Raw genomic sequence first — 20,740 nt, forward strand, 5'->3', positions numbered from 1 at the left:
AATTTTATTATCTTCATAATAAAGTTGATAAGTCTTCCTCCAATCCTGATACTACATTCCTCTTTATAAATTCCATACTCCTGAATAATCTGTTCTGCATATAGATTGAAAAGGTCTAGAGATAGAATGAATCCCTGGTGTACACCTTTCTTGATTTTGAACTATGCAGTGTTTCCTTGCTCTAGTGTAATGATTGCTTTCTAGTCCAAGCATAGGTTTTGCGTGAGCACAATGAAGTGTTCTAGGATTCTCATTCTTCTCAATGTTAGGCCCTCTATGAAGTAGATTGATGCAGTGACTGAGGTAATTGGGATGGGTGTATCAGAGACAGTGCAATTGGCACAGGAAAGAGCAGAGTTTAAGGCTGTTGTACATAGGGTCACTATGAGTCATAAGCAACTCGACAGCACATAACAACAACAATTAGATAAAATACTATAATTGTATTTTGTAAGTTATTTAATTTTATGAATTATAATATTTCTCTGGATATACATACATATTTATAATATTTATATCAGAATGTTTAAGTTTTGATACTGTCTTATATTTTATTCTTACTATTTCAGAAATGAACAGTACAAGAAAAAGAGAAAGAAAAGTAATCTAGTAGAGTGGTTAATATGAAGCATTTCTTTCATTTTTACTTTGTATCTAGATCAATAACTAACGCTTTAAGATATTTTTTTAATCTTCTCATAAGTTTTACCTTGTATTTCTGAAAATGCCAAATGATGTTTTAGTATACAGAAACTTTGCTGACATTGCTCATAGAAAGTACGCTGCCAATCCAAGGTGATATCTCTAGCAGTGCAAACCCCTCAATAGCTCTGAGGGAGAAAGATGGACATTAATCTCCTGAAAAATGTACATCTTTGGAAACTTGCCAGAGCATCCCCTATAAGTTGTTTTTGGCCTGAAGGCAGTACATTTTTTTAAAGAAAATATTTTACTATGTTAGAAACACAAAACATGATGGAATTTTGCATGCAAGATAGACAATATTACTATCTAGAGAAGAACATGTAAAATGGGGTGGAGGGGGACAAGTAATTTTGTGAATTACCACAACAGATTAGTGTGTTATAGGAAAGAGTGGAAGAAAAAGTCTAATCCACATTTCGTAGTCTTGGTCACGGAGCAATAGGGTGAGCTCAGAGAGAGGTTACTGGTCAATGTCTTTTAAACATCTATATCCTGTTCACAGCTCACAAATAAAGAGAATTAGGATCAGTGGAAATATCATATTTTGGACCACAAAAATATAAAACACTGGTAAATAATGAGCAATTAAAGGTAGATTTCCTTTCTTAATATAATATTACATTCATGTTTTGGACTTATCAAATGACTGGGTTTATGCTTTCAAAATAAAATTGTTATAGCTTACTACACCCATATTTGAGCTTTTCTATCTTATCATTATTGTTTGTATCTTGTTGGTTGTCTATTTCTTTCTTTACCAATTAACTTTCTTGAGCTTGTGACCATACTCTCTGGCTTAATTTCAATAGCACACATTCAATAATTAATGTCACAGTTGATGTGCCAAATCCAATAATATGTTTTTTCCATTTTAGTGAACTCTTAGTTATATATTAAATTTTAGCAGAGTGATAATGACTATTTTTATCTCTATTTGAGACCTATTTTGGGAATAATTGTTGCCTTTTCTCTTTGCATTGAATCCACTCAATAACATTTGCAGATCATATGATTTTAAAGCTTTTCCATTAAGAGATGCTTTTTTTTGAGAATTTATATCTTTAACTCATTCCCGGTTTTGAAAAGCGCTCCAGAAGATTTAATTTTTTCATTATTACTACTTAGAAATTTTATTAACTCTTTTACATCTTTTTCTTTCTCCCTGGAATAGGGTTACTTTATATAAGCGATGCATATTCTCGAACAAATGCTTTATGGCAAATCTTCCAGTCTTTCAGAATTTATAGATGAAATTGAAGATAAAATGATGCTTAGACTTTTCTGAAAGAATTATTCTCGTATTTACTTATTGAATGTTATCACTCTCAGTGAGGTTTGTTTAGAAGGCTAAACGAGTGAAAACTTGATCACAATTGTTACTGAACACAAGGCCAAATCTAGATCAGAAGAAATAATGGGGGATGGAAACATAAGAATATAAACTTAGTGCCTCTAATGTCATTATTCCCCTAATGGTTTGAGAATAGTATAATTCTTTTGATAAAGTCATTGAAGGCTTGCTTGACGAGTTTGTTCCTTAAGGTATAAATAAATGGGTTTAAAAGGGAAGAAACGGAAGTATTTGGTACTGTCACCCTTTTATTAATAGTCATTTCATCTTTTGCTGAAGGTTTGATATAGACAAAAATGCAGCTGTCATAGGCGATGGAAACAACAATAATGTGAGAACAGGTGGAAAAGGCCTTTTTCCTTTCTTGGCCAGAGGGCAATCTTAGAATTGTTCAAATGATGTAGATGTAGGACAAAACCATACATATAAGAGTCATGATAAAAAACACAACAGAGCAGGCAATAACCATCTGCTCTATGAACCACGTATCTGTACAGGAGATCTTCAGGAGAGGGTTGGCATCACAGACAAAGTGGTCAACAACGGAATCACAAAATTCCAGCTCCAGTCCCAAACTAAGAGGTGGGAGTAGGATCAACACAGTAGTCACCCAGCAGCTTAAGAGAAATATTTTGCGTGTTCTTGGGTTCATGATGGCCATGTAATACAAGGGTTTGCAGATAGCCACATAGCGATCATAGGACATGGTGGCCAGGAGGAAAAATTCTGTTACTCCAAACAAATATGCAAAAAACGTTTGGCTTACGCAAGCATTATAGGTAATAGTCCTGTCACCTGTTGATATAGTGTATAGGAATCTAGGAATACAGGCAGAAGTGAAAGAGAGTTCTGAAAAGGAGAAATTTTGGAGAAAAAAGTGCATGGCAGTTTTAAGGCGTGTGTCCACTAGTGTGAGAATGATTATGATGAGGTTTCCAATTCCACTCAACATGTAGGTTATAAGTAGAAATAGAAAAATTGGAATCTGCAGTTGTGGATCTTCTGTCAGTCCCAGGAGGATGAATGTGGTAAATGTTGTGTGGTTACTCATGACTGGTTATTTCTGTCCAATCTGCATTTAAAAATGAAAAATGTAAGATCTGAAGAGAGGTTGGAGGTAATTTATGTGCGATGCATTGGTTATTAAAGCCATGCAATACCATTTATATTATTGAGTTAATGATGTGTATTTTAAAAACATTCATCTTCTCAAGTCCTTTATTATGTCATCCAACTGCTTTGAGTCTGGCTTTCAAATGATCATATGTTGAATACTTGTAAAAATAAACATATTTAAAAAATTAAAAAAATATACATATCATTTTGCAATCCATGAACTAACATGCACATGCAAAATCTGAAATCTGTCTCCCAAGTTATTAACCTTAGAATGTTCCTTCTTCTAATTGTGTCTATTTTTTTTCATACTTCAGGACAATTATTTGATAAATACAAACTTCGAAAGAGTAAATTGATTATGGATAGTGGTTTGAAAAAAATACTGAATTTTCTGGAGGATGTCAATGGTAATATAGTTCAATGTATAATAGAATCTGGTTTTCCATAATGTTTCACTTTGCTCTTTCTATTAACACTGTTTGAATGAGTTTATCTTTAATGTTTAATTATTGAGCCAGGAGTAATATAATCATGACCATTAACTGTAAGAGTAGCTCTGGTGGCCTAGTGGGTAAAGAGTTGCACAGTCAAACAAAAGCAGGTGGTTTGAATCCATCAGCTGCTCCATAGAAGATGGACAGTTTCTTCCTATATGATTTATAGCCTCTGATAATTCACCTGAGAATAATGTGTGGATTCCAACTTGAAGACAATGAATGAGTTTTTATTTGTGATTTCCTATGCAGAAATTGAAAATGTTCTATATTTATATACTGCTAGAAACTTATTTTTTCCCTGAAAAATATCCCCACATATAGAGACAGTTAGGACCAGCAAGATGTTTCTAAACCTATTTTATAGTAATTTAACAGTGTTCTCTACTGCTATGGTCAAACCTATAATTAGTACAAAAAGATATTTCCCTTATAAAAATGTTACTTTTACCTCTTTTCAATGACTTTATCCAAATGTTTATCCCCTTAATAGATTTTCATTGTCTCTTTTGAATTGACCAAAGAGGATGAATGAATGTTTTGTACTTCATTAGTACATGGGGCGAAATGCTATAAAAATGTATACAACTGAAGAATTTAATCTTCACTGTGTTATGATTTCAGTGTTTTTTAGCTCTGACTGAAACCCACTAAGTTTCTGTTTAAAGTCACTGTCATACATAGAACAAGTTTTCTAGTGTAATTTTTCACCAGATCATTTTCAATGATCTGCAATAAAGTTTTTAATTCTAAAATTTGATCTCATATGCTTATGATATGACTCCTGAATATGCCACTCCACAAAAAAATGTTCATGTCAACAACTGCTGACTTCTTTGGTTGTAAATAAACGTACCTACTTGACAATGGCCACACTTTTTACTTACGTTTCACTTGGTTCCTTCAAACAGTCCATCCTTCTATTATCTAAACAAGTTATTTGCTGGATAAGTCCATTCCTGCTTTTTGTTTTACATTTCTACCTCTTCAAGGATGTTGCTTACTCTAAGAAACTTTGGTAACATAGTACCTCAGATATCAGACTGTTAACCTAAACCAGGAGGTTTGAATCTACCAGATGTTCTGCAAAAGAAAGCTTGTCAGTCTCCTCTCAAAGACTTACAGTTTTAGAAAAACACTGGGTGGTTTTCCTGAATGAGAATCAACTCTAAGACAGTGAGTTAATTTGGTTTGGTTTGTTTCACTCACCTTTTAATATTAATGTGCCCAAACTTCTCTAATTCTTCTTCATCGACTTTGTCTATATCTTTCATGGAGACACCATTAATGGTCTTAACTTTTATTTGGCATTTAAAATTTGAAAATTGAAAATTTAGACACAATATCTATGACTTTTAGGTATCTGTACCTACAAGTTTCATAGAGTTCTCAAATTAATTAAATACATTCAATTGAATGCAGTCAATGAAATTTCACTTCTCCTGTATCATCCTTAGTCCTTTTCACCCTCCTTGTTTGTGATGCTAAAATTGAAAGGAATATATTAATCATAAGAAGTCCCTATGTGTTTCAAATTAACCCTTTTGATTTCTGGATACCTGGTTAGATATTTGAGTTCATGCAGAGTCATGGAAAGAAAATTTTTCAATCAGCTTCTGAGCCATCAATGAAAACACAATAGAGTATGTTTCTACTTTGCACATGTTAGATAACTGTGAAACAGAATAAACATGACAGAAACATTATTATCATCATGACTATTATTGTCAACAATAATGGAATTCAAGCCAGTATGATCTCTGACTTTCACCCAATCTTGGCATTCTTTTCACCTTAATGGTACTTTAATTTTTTCCTCTCCATTTTATTTTTATTTTCTATTTATTTACATTTAAAACTTGTATACACTGTGTATCTTTCATGTTCATTTTGTTTCACATGTTCCTACATTAATAGTTGTGTTTTAAATGATCATGCATATGCATTGCATTTTATAAAATTATTTACCATTGATCTATGGCTGCTATTAGCCTGTCTTTTCAGAACTCCATTGGATCTTGTTGTTTCCCTGATTCAGATTTAGGGATTTTGTGTGTGTGTGTGTGTGTGTGTGTGTGTGTGTGATGGTGGAGTTGTGGACAGCAACTCTAGACCTTACAATACTGTGTGATGATATAACTATTTCACAAGGGCTATCTGGAAAAAAAAAACAACAAACAAACAAAAAACAAAACAAAGCAAAACCAAAAAACCTTCTCTAATCATTTGTGTTCTGTGCTTCCCATACTGCATTCTGACTCCTAATTTTGTTCTGACTCTTCCTAGTTCTTCCTCATTAAGGTTTTCTGGTAAACTGCTTAAAGAAATTCTTCAGATTCTCCTAAATGTAATTAGATGTTTCCCTACATTTTATGTCATATATTAGGCTTAAAACTGTGAAAAATAAAAACTTTTTTCTTTTTCTATCTTCATAAACATAGAACTGGAGGAGTCAAATAGATAGATTTAATTCTTGAGAAATATTTTTCATTTACTTAAACCAAGTTGTATTGTTTCTTAGCTGGATTTAACTATGAAAGTGTAATGAAACTCTTTATTTTTGCCATACACAGACTCTTATTCATGTGATATTTTTCTTGTGTTTGTGTTTAAGATTTATAGTGTTTAACTTTTAAATCACATTGTAACCTGATTTCCTAATTAACATATTAGTATACTGCTTGATTAAAGACAGAATACCAGTCATAACTACTTGCTAGAATTACAGAAATAGCTTTCCATCTGTGTTTGCTGGATTTAGCACCTCAATACACCTGTCACAAACATATTTTTTAAAAAGGTTTTGTTGTATGGTACCCTCAATCCTTCTTAACTCATAGAGACTCATGTGAGAGTACATAACTTCTCTGAAGTTTTACTGTGTGGTCTTAGTCGTTACACTATTGGCTGTTAAGCAAAATGTCAGTGATCAAACCCTCCAGAGACTCCTTAGGAGAAAGATGTAACAGGTTCTTTAAACATTACAGCTTGGGAAATCTTATGAAGCCGTTTTACTTTATCCTGGAGGGTAGTATTGAGTCTGAACTGATTCAAGGTTTTAAAAAGATTCTGCTTAACCTTATGGAAACAGATCATCAGACTTTTTCCCCATAGAGTAATATAATGGACTGAAAACAATTTTTTTGGCCAGTAGCCCAAGTTGTAACTATTTGTACCATCAGGACTTCTTAAGCAAAGATTATAAAACAAAATCTATTGTTATAGAAAAGCTTTTGAACTGTGGAGGCACACTGGTTAAGGACTTGGCTACTTTCCAAATTTTTTTTTTATTTGAGCAGTTTTTCCTGAAACAAAGAGGTAGCAGTCTCTTTCCATCAAGATTACATCATCTGACCCTATGAGGCAGTTCTACTTTGTCCCACAGGGTTTATATGATAAATACACATTTAGAATTTTTAAATGATGAGTTATATACCAATAATTGCTCTCTAATGTTTCTCAGTCAAAATCAGTAAGTTGTACTGGCACCTACTCAAATATTTTCCAATTATTATTCAATTTTTTCAATAAAATGAGGAAAAAAAATCCATACAGGAACCCAGGTAATTAACTACCTGGAGGATTTCACTTGCATGCTGTACATGTCCCCTTCAGATAAGGAGGTCTCTACACAATATAGACTTATTTACCACCGTGAGTTTTTAATTATTTTTTATTCTCCATTAGGATAAGAGAGGATTGTCCTTCTTTGTGGTTTTATTTAAACTTAGACAAACTCATCACTGTGAGAATCGCATATACAGCAATAGATTAATTAAATGGATAACATATTAAAGTAGTTGAAATAATTCAAGAACGATAGATTTGTTACATAAAAAGTACAGAAAAAGATTATATTTACAATCTATGCACTCCTCCATTCTGCAATCTAGAAATAGCTTATCTTGATACCTTGCCAAGATCTTGTTCCAAAAGATCTTAAAAAGTACACTGATGTATCTTGTGACTGATTGCCTTTTGTTTGTTTTTTAAAGAAGAGAACATTTAAAAAGCACAGATGATCATTAGATAATATTCAATTTAAGATTTAGTCTAAAAGTCCTTAATTTAACTTCTCTTCAGATGACTAATTTTGTTGGTGCATGAATACAGCCTTGAAAATATGTTCAATCAATCCACTGACTATTTTAATTTTAACCACTATGGCACAAGATAGGACAGAGTTCGATTCTATTGTTCATAGGGTCACTATGAGTTGTACTCAACTTTATGGCATGTAACAGCAACAAGAAGTTATCTTTTCATATATCTCTAATGTTGATGAAGCAGATCAAATTAGATAGAATCATCATTTAAGTCATAATTAAAGGGAAATAAGAAAGTCACAATCAATACTTACTCTTGGAATAGTCCATAATTATTGCAGTGGTTTACTTGTCTCCAATCATCTTTAATATTTGAAGTAGAATATTTTTACAGGCTTTGTGTGTGTAATTATGGTTTTTCGTACTTATTGACTTATATGCACCTCATAGGAATCTCTGAGATTATACTGTCTTATATGATATTTTCATTTCTGATGAGTGGTCAAGAAATTCTTACCAAAACATTCCTCTGATTTTGATAATATTTTCTGTTCAAAGATCTGGAGCATATCCGGATCCTTCCATGAACTGCAAGGAGATGACAGTTAATCTTCCTCAATGAATAACTAACTCATCTTTTACAGCCACAAATTGTTGTTTTATTTGCCATATCTAACTGCATACATAAAAGTCCTTGGTGACCTATCTCCCAAAGTGGTTAATACTTCAATGTAATGAACCTTTGTAAAACTGTGAAGTAGATAGCAGTGGGGACAGTATCCTCAGAGAAATGAAGATGCAAAAATAATAGCGAATATATCCCCTGTATATAAAATAATAATCTAATGATAAATATTAAAAATCTCTATCATTCTCATTAGACTTTAACTTTTTACACATGTTGTTGTTGTTGTTGTTATGTGTTGTTGAGTCGTTTGCGACTCAGCGACCCTATGTACAACAGCCCTAAACCCTGCTCTATCCTGTGCCAATCGCATGGCCTCTGATACACCCATCCCGATTACCCCAGTCACTGAATCAATCCACCTCATAGAGGGTCTTCCCCTCCTGCACTGTCCCTCCACCTTACCAAGCATGACATCCCTCTCCAAGGACCTGTCTCTCCTTACAACATGTCCAAAGTATGTCAGACGAAACCCCAGAATACTTGCCTCCAAGGAGCAGCCTGGTTTAACCCTTTCTAGGATGAATCTGTTTGTTTTCTTGGCAGTCAGGGCACATTCAATACTTTTCTCCAGCACCACAGCTCAAAGGCATCAATTCTCCTCCTATCTTCCCTAGTCATTGTCCAACTCTCTGATGCATAGCAAGTGATTGCAAAGACAATGGCCTGTATCAGGAGACACCATTGCTCTTGAGTACTTTAGAGAGGTCCCTAACAGCAGACTTTCCCATCGCAATAGGTCTTTTCATTTCCTGACTGCTGGTGCCAAGAGGGTTGATAATGGAGCCGACCAAACTGAAGCTGTGACAATCTCAATCACTTCACCATCCATCCTGATGCTACCAATTGGTCCAGTGGTGAGAATCTTTGTCTTCTTGACATTGAGCCTCAGTCCACACTGAAGGCTGCAGTCCTTGACAATTTGCAGAAAGTGCATGAGGTCCTCCTCAGTCTGGGCAAGCAGGGTTGTGTCATCTGCATAACGCAGATTATTAATAGATCTTCCACCAATCCCGACACCGCACTTCTCCTCATAGAGCCCGGCCTCTCGAATAATCTGCTCTGCATACAGGTTGAAAAGGTATGGAGACAGGACACATCCCTGGCATACACGCTTCCCAATTTTGAACCATGCGGTGTTACCTTGCTGTGTTCTAACGACTGCATTAGCACAATTAAATGTTCTGGGATTCCTATTATTCTCAGAACCAACCACAGTTTGTTATGATCCACACAGTTAAACGCTTTTGCATAATCAATGATACACAGATATTCTTCTGATATTCCCTGCTTTCAGCTAAGACCCATCTAATATCAGCTATAATATCCCTAGTACCACGACCCCTTCTAAAACCAGCCTGGTCTGGCAGTTCTCTGCTGATGTGCTGTTCCAGTCATTTTTAGATAATCTTCAGTAGAATCTTGCTTGCATGTGAAATCAATGATATTGTTCTGTAATTTCCGCAATCAGTTGGGTAACCTTTCTTAGGAATGGAAACAAATATAGATCTCTTCCAATCAGTTGGCCAAGTGGTTGTTCTCCAGATTTCTTGACACAACTTGGTGAGCACATCCAGGGCAGCATGTGTTAGCTGAAATATGTCAATTGGTATGCCATCTATTCCTGAAGCCTTACTTTTTGCTATTTCCTTCAAAGCAGCTTGAACTTCTTCCTTCATCACCATAGGCTCTTGCTCAAATATTATTTCATTAAATTTTTACACCTAGTGTAGGATAATATCCTCATCAGTAGTCCAGTAGGCAACAGCATGATAGATGGAGAAAATTTGATGTTGTCAATTATATTAATTATTTAATTTTATTGGGATCCACAACAAGCACTCATGAAAACAACAATCAAGAAATCAACTGGCATATTGCAATCAGAAAGCCTCTTGTCAAGAACCTCTCCAAGGTGCTAAAGAACAAGGATGTCAGTTTAAAGACTAACGTATTCCTGATGTAAGCCATGGTATTTTCAATTGTTACCTTTGCATCTGAGAGTTGTGCCATGACTAAAGATGATAGAAGAATCAATGTCTTTGAATTATGGTGTTGGTTAAGAGTAATTATGTATACTGCATTGAAACAGATGAGGGAAAGAACTATTTAAAAGGGATATATGATTAGGTGGTATTGTCATGACAAGAGTCCAGAGTGAAGGCTGCATACTGGAGTGGAGTTGGAGGGAGGGATTGTATAACAATGAAAGACTTTTCCTTTTACTTTTCAAAGAAAAGATAGAAAGAAAGGGAGGGGATAGACAGGGAGAAAAGTACAACATTGAATGAGTGGAAATCCAAAGTCTCTGCAAACTTTCATTAAAACTAATTAAAAAGAAAAAAAGAAAAAATGTTAGTTGCTACCTCAAAAAAAACAAAAAAAGGAGTACTGAATATCCATCCCATGGACTGCTAAAGGAACAAACAAGTCTGTCTTGGAGGAAGTACAACCAAGGTGCTCCTTAGAGACAAAGATAGTGAAACTTGGTCTCACATTCAGGAGGGACTAGTCATTGGAAAAAGATATCATACTAGAAAAGGTCCGAGAAAGAGACAAGATAGTGGAATAACAGGCTCAAGTATATTACAGATTATGAGGATGGACTAGGATAGGAGAAAATTCCGATCTGTTTTGCATGGAGATGCTATAAGTTGTAATGATCCTCTTTCTGGCTTCTGAGACTGTGAATTTAAAAGGATTATCCATCTTTCTCCTCTGGAGCACCTAGTAGATTTGAACTCCTGAAATTTTGGTGAGTGATGCAACCAGATCTCCTTGTAAGTACTATGCAATTATCAACTTACTCTCCCCCCACTAGTCTTCCAATTTTTTTTCTCTTCCTTTTTTTTAATTCTTTATTAAGAGTTTACTCACATAGGTCAAGTAAAAGTGGGGTCATTTTTCAAACAATTTTCATGAATTTGTTTGAAAATTTTTGAAAAAATAGGATCAATGCATTAGGGAGTGTTTCTAAGGGAAATTATCATTTACCAGAGCTTTGACTCGGTCTACTAACTCAGTTTATAATCTTGGTTCAGATCTAACATTATTTAGGAAATACTATGAATATTTTTGTCTGCCTTTATGAGAAGCAATTCTATCTGGTCATCAACAAGACTTAAATATATAAATTCATAATGATTCAATAAAAAGAACAATTAAAAAAAATCCTAAAAGTTCAAAAATATGCCTGTGAGGGTTTTTTTTTCATTTTATTTTACTAATTGTAATGAAGGTTTACAGAGATATGGGATTTCAATTCATTCGTTGTTGCACTCTCTTATAATAGTTAAAAGCCTGTGAGTTATAATTACTATTAAAAATAGTGTTGTTGTGATTAGGTATCATCCAGTAGGCTCCAAACCATAATATCTCTACAGATGAAGCATTGCTTACTCCTGGCCCATCTTTACTATTGTCACAGCAACTGTCTCAATCCTTTTCTTGATGAACTCTTGTTTTTCACTGATGTTGATGTTATCAAGTATATTTTCTTTTTCCAGAAATTTGTCCATCCCGATAATATGTCAAAAATATATAAGATGAAGTCTTGCCATCCTTATTTTTAAAGCATTCTAGTTATACCTTGTCCAAGACATGCTATGTGCTCTGATAAATCCATGGTATTTTCAATATTCTATGTAACAGAGTGGTGTAAACCCATTGATTCTTCTTCAGTCTTTCAAATAAAATAAAGGAACAATGTTGTTTGGTGCCATTGAGTCATAGACGACTCATAGAGACCCTATAAATGAAAGGTCTAGCATTATTCATAGAGTTTCCAGAGGCAAGCCACTTCGGAAATGAATGTCACTCCTGCTTCCAAGCTTGTTCTAGTCGGGAAGCTCCAGCAAACACAGTCCACCATGGGTGACCATTACCATGTTTGGCACATCAGTGTCACAGTGTTCAGCATCACAACAACCACGAGTTACCTCTGTACAGCAATGCACAGACCAGTGCTATGCTATATCACCTAGAAGAATGTTTAACAGGAAAATAATTTGAACCTGGCCTGAGGGCCAGAGATTAAAATCACCCACCTTCGGCTTGGTAGCATAACTTTCTGTCCACTAGGCCAGTGTAGCTCTCTCTCTGTTGTCATTGTTATTGTTGTTTGGTGCCAGTGTATGCTGGAGTTGTATCCTCTACCAAAGTTTGTTCAATATATTTGTGGAATAAATGATACAAGGAATTGAAATTTTTATATAATGTGGGATCAGGATTGGAGTGAAACTCATTACCAGCTGTAAATATGCAGATTATACAATTTTCTTGCAGAAAAGAAGACCTGAAGAACTTACTGAAGACAATAAAAGTTATATATATAAAACGATGAAGAAATTGAGATTTTTTAACAGCTTAGTTTACTTGCCTCCACAATCGACACTCTTGGTACCAGCAACTAAGAAATAAAAAGGTGAATTGCATTGGGGAAGTCTGTTGTCAGGGACTTCTTCAGAGTTCTGAAGAACAATGATATCAATCTAGAGACTAAGGTGCACCTGACCCAGACCATCCTCTCTATAATTACTTGCTATGCATCAGAAAGCTGGACAATGACTAGGAATGGTAGAAGGAGAATTGAGCTGTGGTGCTAGAGAAGAGTTTTGAATATACCATGGAATGCTCAGAAAATAAACAGGCTCATCCTGGAGAGAGTGAAACAAGGCCACTCCTTTGGGGAAAGGATTTTGAAGCTCCATCTGATATACATTGGAAATGCTGCAAGGAGTGACCTATTCTTGGAGAGGGACATTATGCTTGGGACGTTGGAGGGACAGTGCAAGGGAGGAAGACAATCAATGAGATGAACAGACTCAGTGACTGGGGTAAGGAGGGCGTGTGTGTCAAAGAGAATACCATTAGCTCAGTGTAGAGCTGGGTTCAGAGCTGTTGTACATTGGTTTGAAATGATTTGCAAGTAACTTGACAGTATATAACAACAGCTATATCACACACACACGTACACACACACACACACAGAGTTGTTGAATTGTCATAGCCACTTAATAGAAGCGGAGCAGGTTGTCCATTTTTCTCCCTCAGAACAGCTGATAGATTTGAACCTCATGACTCTGAGAAAGCAGCACAGCTTATTACCACTAGGCCACCATAGCGTGCGTGAGCTCTCTCTCTCTTCTCCCTCTCTTCTCTCTTTCTCTCTCCATACAGATGTGTGTCTGTGTGTGCATGTGTGACACACACATACACACACTTTTCCATGCAGTTGCTATATCTATATAAAGAAAAACACATCTGTGGAAAAACTTGTTGGAGAAACTCAATATCAAGAGTCAGAACCAAACCACGTGCTTACTGTGGAAAAGTCTATCAATTATTCATCTCCAAGTTCAAATTGAAGCTGAATGAGACAAAACTAAATTCACAAGAAGTGAAATATTACCTTGAGACTATTCCACCTGAGTTTAAAAAAATCATCTTAAGAAGAGGTTTGAAACATTGATTACCAATGATCAAAGACCAGGGAAACTGTGGAACGAAAGAAATCATTCATGAAGAGAGCAAAAGGTCATTACAAGTCAGAGGAGAAAGAAAAAACCAAAATAGATGTCAGAAGAAATTATGAAAATTGCATTAAAGCATTAAGAATACAAAAGAAAGGGGAAAGATACTAAAAGAAAAAAGCTGAAGAGATTTCAATAGGAAGCTCAAGAAAACAAAGCAAAATACAATAATGGAATATACAAAGAATTGGCATCAGCTAAGGAAAAAGGAAGAACTTGCTCAACACTTCTCAAGCCAAATGAAATGAAAAACAAATTGAAGCCTCAAGACACAATACTGAAAGATGCCATGGGCAAAAGCTTGAGTGATCCAAGAAGCATTAATAGAAGATGGAAGGAATACACAGAGTCCCTGTACCAACAAGAATTGGTTGACACAAAAATATATCAGGAAGCACCATATGGACAAGAACCAATGGAAACAAAGGAAGAAGTTCAAGCCATGCTGAAGACACTAGCAAAAAAATAAGGAATCAATGAGATATTGGTAGATAACATGCCACTCTGGACGTATGCATCAATCTATGACAGGATATTTGGAGGCCAGCTGCCTGGCTGACTGGCTGGAAGAAATCCATATTTGTTTCATTTCAAAAAAAGCAATAAAAGAAAATGTGGAAATTAGTGAATAATATCATATGCAAGCAAAATATTGCTGAAGATCATTCAAAGAAAGCTGAAACAGTACATTGACAGGCAAATGCCAGAAGTTCAAGCTGGGTATGGTAGAGGCTGTGGCATCATTGCTGGTGTCAGATGGATCCCAGTTGAAAGTCGGGAGTACCAGAAGAATGTCTATCTGTGTTTTATTGAATATTTAAATACATTTGTGTGTGGATCACACAAACTATGGCTAAAATAGAGAAGAATGATAATCTGAGAACATTTAATTTTGTTCATGTGAAATCTATACATAGACCAAGCAGCTATTTCTGAACAGAATAAGGGAACACTGTATAGTTTAAAATCAAGAAGCGTGTACATCAGAGGTCTATCCTTTCTTCATACCCATCCAATATGTATGCTGAGCAAATAATTTGTGAAGCTGAGCAAATAATTAATGAAGAAGAATATCAGGATCATAAGAAGACTCATCAAGAACCTGCATTATTCAGATAACACAATCTTGCTGGATGAAAGCCAGGGAGACTTGAAGTGCTTTTTGCATAAGATCAAAGACTAGAACCTTAAGTATAGATTGCATCTTAACATCAAGGAAACAAAGGTTCTTACCACTGGGCCAGGGGGCAACAGCATTACAGATAGAGAAGGCACTGATTTTTTTTTTTTTTGTCAATGTCCTTGGTACTAAAAGTAAGTTACCAGTAAGGAGATGTACTGCTTTAGGAAAGTCTGTTGGAGGAGACCTCTCCAAAATACTGAAAAGCAATGATGTAAATTTGAATACTAAAATGGGTCTGACTCAGGCCATGGTCTTTTCCATCACTAGCTATGCATCTGAGAGCTGGATAGTGAGTAAGGATGACAGAAGAAAATAGATGACTTTGAGTTGTGGTGTTGAAGAACACCGAATGTCTCAAGGGCTGCCAAAAGAACTAGCATATGTCATGGAAAAGGTTGGGAAAGAATGTTCTTTGGAGGCAAGGTTGACAAAGCTTTCTCTCTCATGCTTTGGAACTTGTTGCTAGGAGAGGCTATTTCTTGGAAAGGATATCATTCTTGGAAGGGTGGAGGGTCAGTGAAAGAGGAAAACTCGATCAAGTTGGGCTGACATGGGTTTTAGCAATTGACTCAAGTGTATCAGATAGTGAGGATGGCACTGGATAGGACAGAGTTCAGAGCTGTTATCATAGGATTGCTGTGAGTTGTACTTGACTAGAATGCACCTAACAACAACAAAAAGAAAATAAATTTTTTCATAATGTACCAATAAGCCAAATTATTATAAACAGAGTATGCTTACATTGTTGTTGTTGTTGTTGTTATGTGCCATCGAGTGGCTTGCGACTCATAGTGACCCTATGTACAACAGCCCTAAACCCTGCTCTATCCTGTGCCAATAGCACTGCCTCTGACACACTCATCCCGATTACCCCAGTCACTGAATCAATCCACCTCATAGAGGGTCTTCCCCTCCTGGGCTGTCCCTCCAACCTCCCAAGCATGATATCCCTCTCCAAGGACCGGTCCCTTCTTACAACATGTCCAAAGTATGTCAGATGAAGCTCCAGAATCCTTGCCTCCAAGGAGTAGCCTGGTTTAACCGTCTCCAGGATGAATCTGTTTGTTTTCTTGGCAATCCATGGTACATTCAATATTCTTCTCCAGCATTACAGCTCAAAGGCATCAATTCTCCTATCCTCCCTAGTCATTGTCTTACTCTCTGATGCATAGCAAGTGATTGCAAAGACCATGGTCTGTATCAGACGCATCTTAGTCTCCAGAAACACACCATTGCTCTTGAGTACTTTAGAGAGGTCCCTAACAGCAGACTTTCCCATTGCAATATGTTTTTTTATTTCCTGTCTGCTGGTGCCAAGAATGTTGACCGTGGGGCGAGCAAACTGAAGCTGTGAACAATTTTAATCTCCTCGCCATCCATCCTGACACTTACACAGAAAGAAAAATATTATCGAACAACTTTAATTACATATTTACACTGTTTGTAAAATCAAGTATCAGCACTGATTTTAAACATTTCTTTTTTATATTTTATTTTTTTTTAAATTTTATACTGGTTTACTCACAAAGTTCATAAAGTTTGTATACATTGTTTCTCACATTGAATCTTCCTTATTTCCTTTACCCACTCCTCCCTCCACCAATCAAACTATGTGACCCTATGATTAAGGAACCCCCACTCCTCATATTAATCCTACAATAATGGTCTTATACAGTATTTGTCTTTATGAGACTTAGTTCACTTAGCATAATGCTCTCAAGTGCCTCCATGTTAGGTAGTAATTTACATATGATTGCTCCTGTTTGTTGCATAGTATTCCATTGTGTGAATATACCATGATTTCTTGATCCATTCCATTGTGCTTGGGCATTTGGGCTGTTTCCACGTTCTTGCTATGAACATTGGTGTACAAGTCTCTATTTGTGCTTCTGTTCTCATTTTCTCAGTGGATATTCCAAACAGTAGAATATCTGGATCACATGGAATTTCTATGTTCAGTTGTTTATAGCAAATTACAAACTGCATTCCAGAGTGGTTGTACCATTTTACAATTCCACCAACAATGTATTAAGAGTTCTTATCTCACAACCCAAATGTTCATTAAAAAAGGAATGGATATAGAAACTGTGATATATTCACACAATGGAATACTACACAGCTTTGAAAAACAAGAAACTAATGAAATATTACACAAAATGGGTGACCCTGGAGGACATTATGTTGAGTGAACGATCTCAATCACAAAAGGACAAATACTGCATAATGCAATTGTTATACAACAGGACCGACATTGAGTTTGGGAGGAAACTAAGAGGGGATGTTGTTGTTGTTGTTATGTGCTGTCAAGTCGCCTGCGACCCTATGTACAACAGCTCTAAACTCTGCTCTGTCCTGTGCCGATCTCACTGTCTCCAACACACTCATCCCAATTGCCCCAGGCAGCGAATCAATCCATCTCCCAGAGGGCCTTCCCCTCCTGCGCCTGCCCTCCACCCTCCCAAGCATGATGTTTTTCTCCAAGGACCGGTCTCTCCTTACAACATGACCAAAGTATGTCAGACGAAGTCTCAGAATCCTTGCCTCCAAGGAGCAGCCTGGTTTAACTCTCTCCAAGGTGAATCTGCTTGTTTTCTTAGCAGTCCATAGCACCCTCAGCACTCTTCTCCAACACCAAAGCTCAAAAGCATCCATTCTCCTTCTGTCCTCCCTGGTCATTGTCCAACTCTCTGATGCATAACAAGTGAGATGCAAAGACCATGGCCTGTACCAGATGCACCTTAGTCTCTAGAGACACACTGTTGCTCTGGAGTACTTTAGAGAGGTCCCTAACGCAATACATCTTTTCATTTCCTGGCTTCTAGTGCCAAGAGTGTTGATTGTGGAGCTAAGAAACGAAAACCGTTAACTATCTCAATCTCTTCACCATCCATACTGACGCTGCCAATTGGCCCAGTGGTGAGAATCTTTGTTTTCTTGATGTTGAGCTTCAATCCACATAGGAGGCTGCAGTCCTTGACTTCCTGCCACAAGTGCGTCAGTCCTCCTCAGTTTCAGCAAACAGGGCTGTGTCATCTGCATAATGCAGATTGTTGATAGATCTTCCACCAATCCTGATGCCGCATTTCTCCTCATAGAGCCCAGCCTCCCGGATGATCTGTCCTGCCTACTGGCTGAAAAGGTATGGAGACAGGACACATCCCTGGCGTGCGCCCTTCTCAATTTTGAACCATGCAGTGTTTCCTTGCTCTGTTCTGACGACTGCCTCTTGGTCCAAGCATAAGTTTCGCGTTAGCACGATGAAGTGTTCTGGGATTCCCATTCTTCTCAGAGTCAGCCACAGTTTGTTATGGTTCACGCCGTCAAAGGCCTTTGCATAATCAATGAAGTACAGATAGACATTCCTCTGCTATTCCCTGCTTTCAGCTAATATCCATCTGACATTAGCTACAATATCCCTAGTACCACAACCCTTCTAAAACCAGCCTGGACTTCTGGCAGTTCTCTGCTGATGTGCTGTTCCAGTCGTTTTTGGATAATTTTCAGTAAAATCTTGCTTGCATGTGAAACCAACTATATTGTTCTATAGTTTCCATACTCTGTTGGGTCACCTTTCTTTGGAATGGGAACAAATATAGATCTCTTCCAGTCAGTTGGCCAAGTGTTTGTTCTCCAGATTTCTTGACACAACTTGGTAAGCACGTCCAGGGCAACATCTGCTAGCTGAAATATGTCAATTGGTATACATCTATTTCTGGGGCCTTATTTTTTTTGCTCTTTCTTTCAAAGCAACTTAAACTTTTTCCTTCCTCACCATAGGCTCTTGCTCATATGTTGTTTAATTAAATTCTTCTGTGTCTGCCAATTCCTTTCGATACAATAACTCAGTACATTCTTTCCATCTTCTTTTGATACCTTCTGGATCATTTAATACTCTGCCTAAAGTATCCTTGATTATAGTAACTCAAGATTTGAATTTGTACTTTGGTTCCTTGAGCTTAAGAAATGCTGAGGGAGTTCAACCCTTTTGGTTTTCTGACGCCAACTCCTTGCACATTTCATTGTAATATTTTACTTTGTCATCCCGCACTGCCTTTTGAAATCTTCTGTTCAGCTCTTTAGTATCTTGAATTCTTCTTTGTGCTTTGGCTTCTCTGCACTCCAGTGCAACATGCAGAGTTTCTTCTGACATCCATTTTGGTCTTTTCTTCCTCTTCTGTCTTTGTAAAGAATGTTTGCACTCTTCTTGGATGATACCTTTGATATCCTCCCACTCATCTGTTCTTCGCTCATTTGTGTTCAAGGCCTCAAACCTGTTCTTGAGATGGTTCTGAGATTCAGGTGGGATAGAGTCAAAGTTATATTTTAGTTCCCATGGATTCAGTTTAATTTTCCTCAGCTTCAGCTTGAACTTGCATATGAGGGGATAAGTAACGTATACTGCATTGAAACAGAAGAGGGAGAGAACTGTGAAAAAGGGATATATTTTTAGGTATTATTTGCATGGCAAGAGTCCAGAATAAGATCTGCATAGTAAAGTGGACTGGGGGATGGGATTGTATAACAATTGAAGGAAAAATATGGCAGTTGTCCCACCCGCACCACCCTCAAGATTGATCACTTCGTGAGAAACCTGATAGCATCCAAGCTGGTCATATCAAAGACCAGACCAGATAATGGATCCTGATAAGGGTCTGAGCCTGATCAAAATAGCCCAAAGCTAACTTAATTAAAGACCCAATTTCTGAGAAATAACATCTTATTCCTCCCTAGGACCTCTATAAAAAGGAACCCCCCAGGCTGCCCAGTGTCACTTCAATCCTGTCTGCATGCTGGGAGGCCAGGGTCACTTGGGGTCCCTTTCAGATTACACATTAAGGCCTGTTCATTTCTTAGGGGTGGAAAAAGAGTTCCTATCTCACCACATCCCCTCCAACATTTATTACTTGCTGCCCTACTAAATATTGCCACTGCTGGGGGGGGGGTAAGATAGTATCTCATTATGGTTTTGATTTGCGTCTTTTATTGCCAGTGATTTAGAGCATTTCTTCATGTGCCTGTTGGCCATCTGAATGTCCTTCTCTGTGAGAAGTCTTTCTATGTGTTTTGCCTATTTTGTAGTTGAATTATCAGTCTTTTTCTTCTGGAAGTCCAATGGTACTCCGTAAACTTTTGTTATGAGACAGACCCTTGTCTGAGATAGTATTTCAAAATGTTTGTTCCCAGTCAGTAGGTTTTCTTTTTACCCTGTTGGAAAAACTTTTGGTGAGTAAAGAGATTTAATCTTTAGAAAACTCCATGCATCAATTTTCTTTTCTTCAGACTTTCATCTGCCTGTATTTGGCAGTCCCTTTATAGTGTAGACTAAGCCTTCTAAATTTGGTCCTTGTTTGTCTCTTATGAACTTTATGGTTTTGGTCTTTATTCCCAGGTCTCTGTTCCACTTTGAGTTTATTTTTGGTATGGTGTGAGATGTGGATCCTGTTTCAGCTTTCTGCAGTTAGCAGCCCAGTTTTTCTAGTACCATTTGTTGATCAGATTGTCATTTCCCATTTGATAAGTTTTATTTTCTAAAACACATTTTTGTACTAAATAGGTTACTTAGTTTTGGTTTCTATGTAAAATTTTTATTTTATACTATATTATTTACAAAGTTTGTATACATTGT

The 20,740-nt window shown here is 36.6% G+C and overlaps 1 pseudogene; it reads right to left on the reverse strand.

The window, feature by feature from the left end:
• Nucleotides 1-2,174: 2,174 nt before the first annotated feature.
• LOC102856127 lies at nt 2,175-3,107 on the reverse strand (annotated as a pseudogene).
• Between the last annotated feature and the right edge of the window lie 17,633 nt (nt 3,108-20,740).

Source organism: Elephantulus edwardii, unplaced genomic scaffold (assembly GCF_000299155.1).
Source record: "Elephantulus edwardii isolate Elephantulus edwardi_28Jun2011 unplaced genomic scaffold, EleEdw1.0 scaffold00212, whole genome shotgun sequence".
Taxonomy (NCBI): Eukaryota; Metazoa; Chordata; class Mammalia; order Macroscelidea; family Macroscelididae; genus Elephantulus; species Elephantulus edwardii.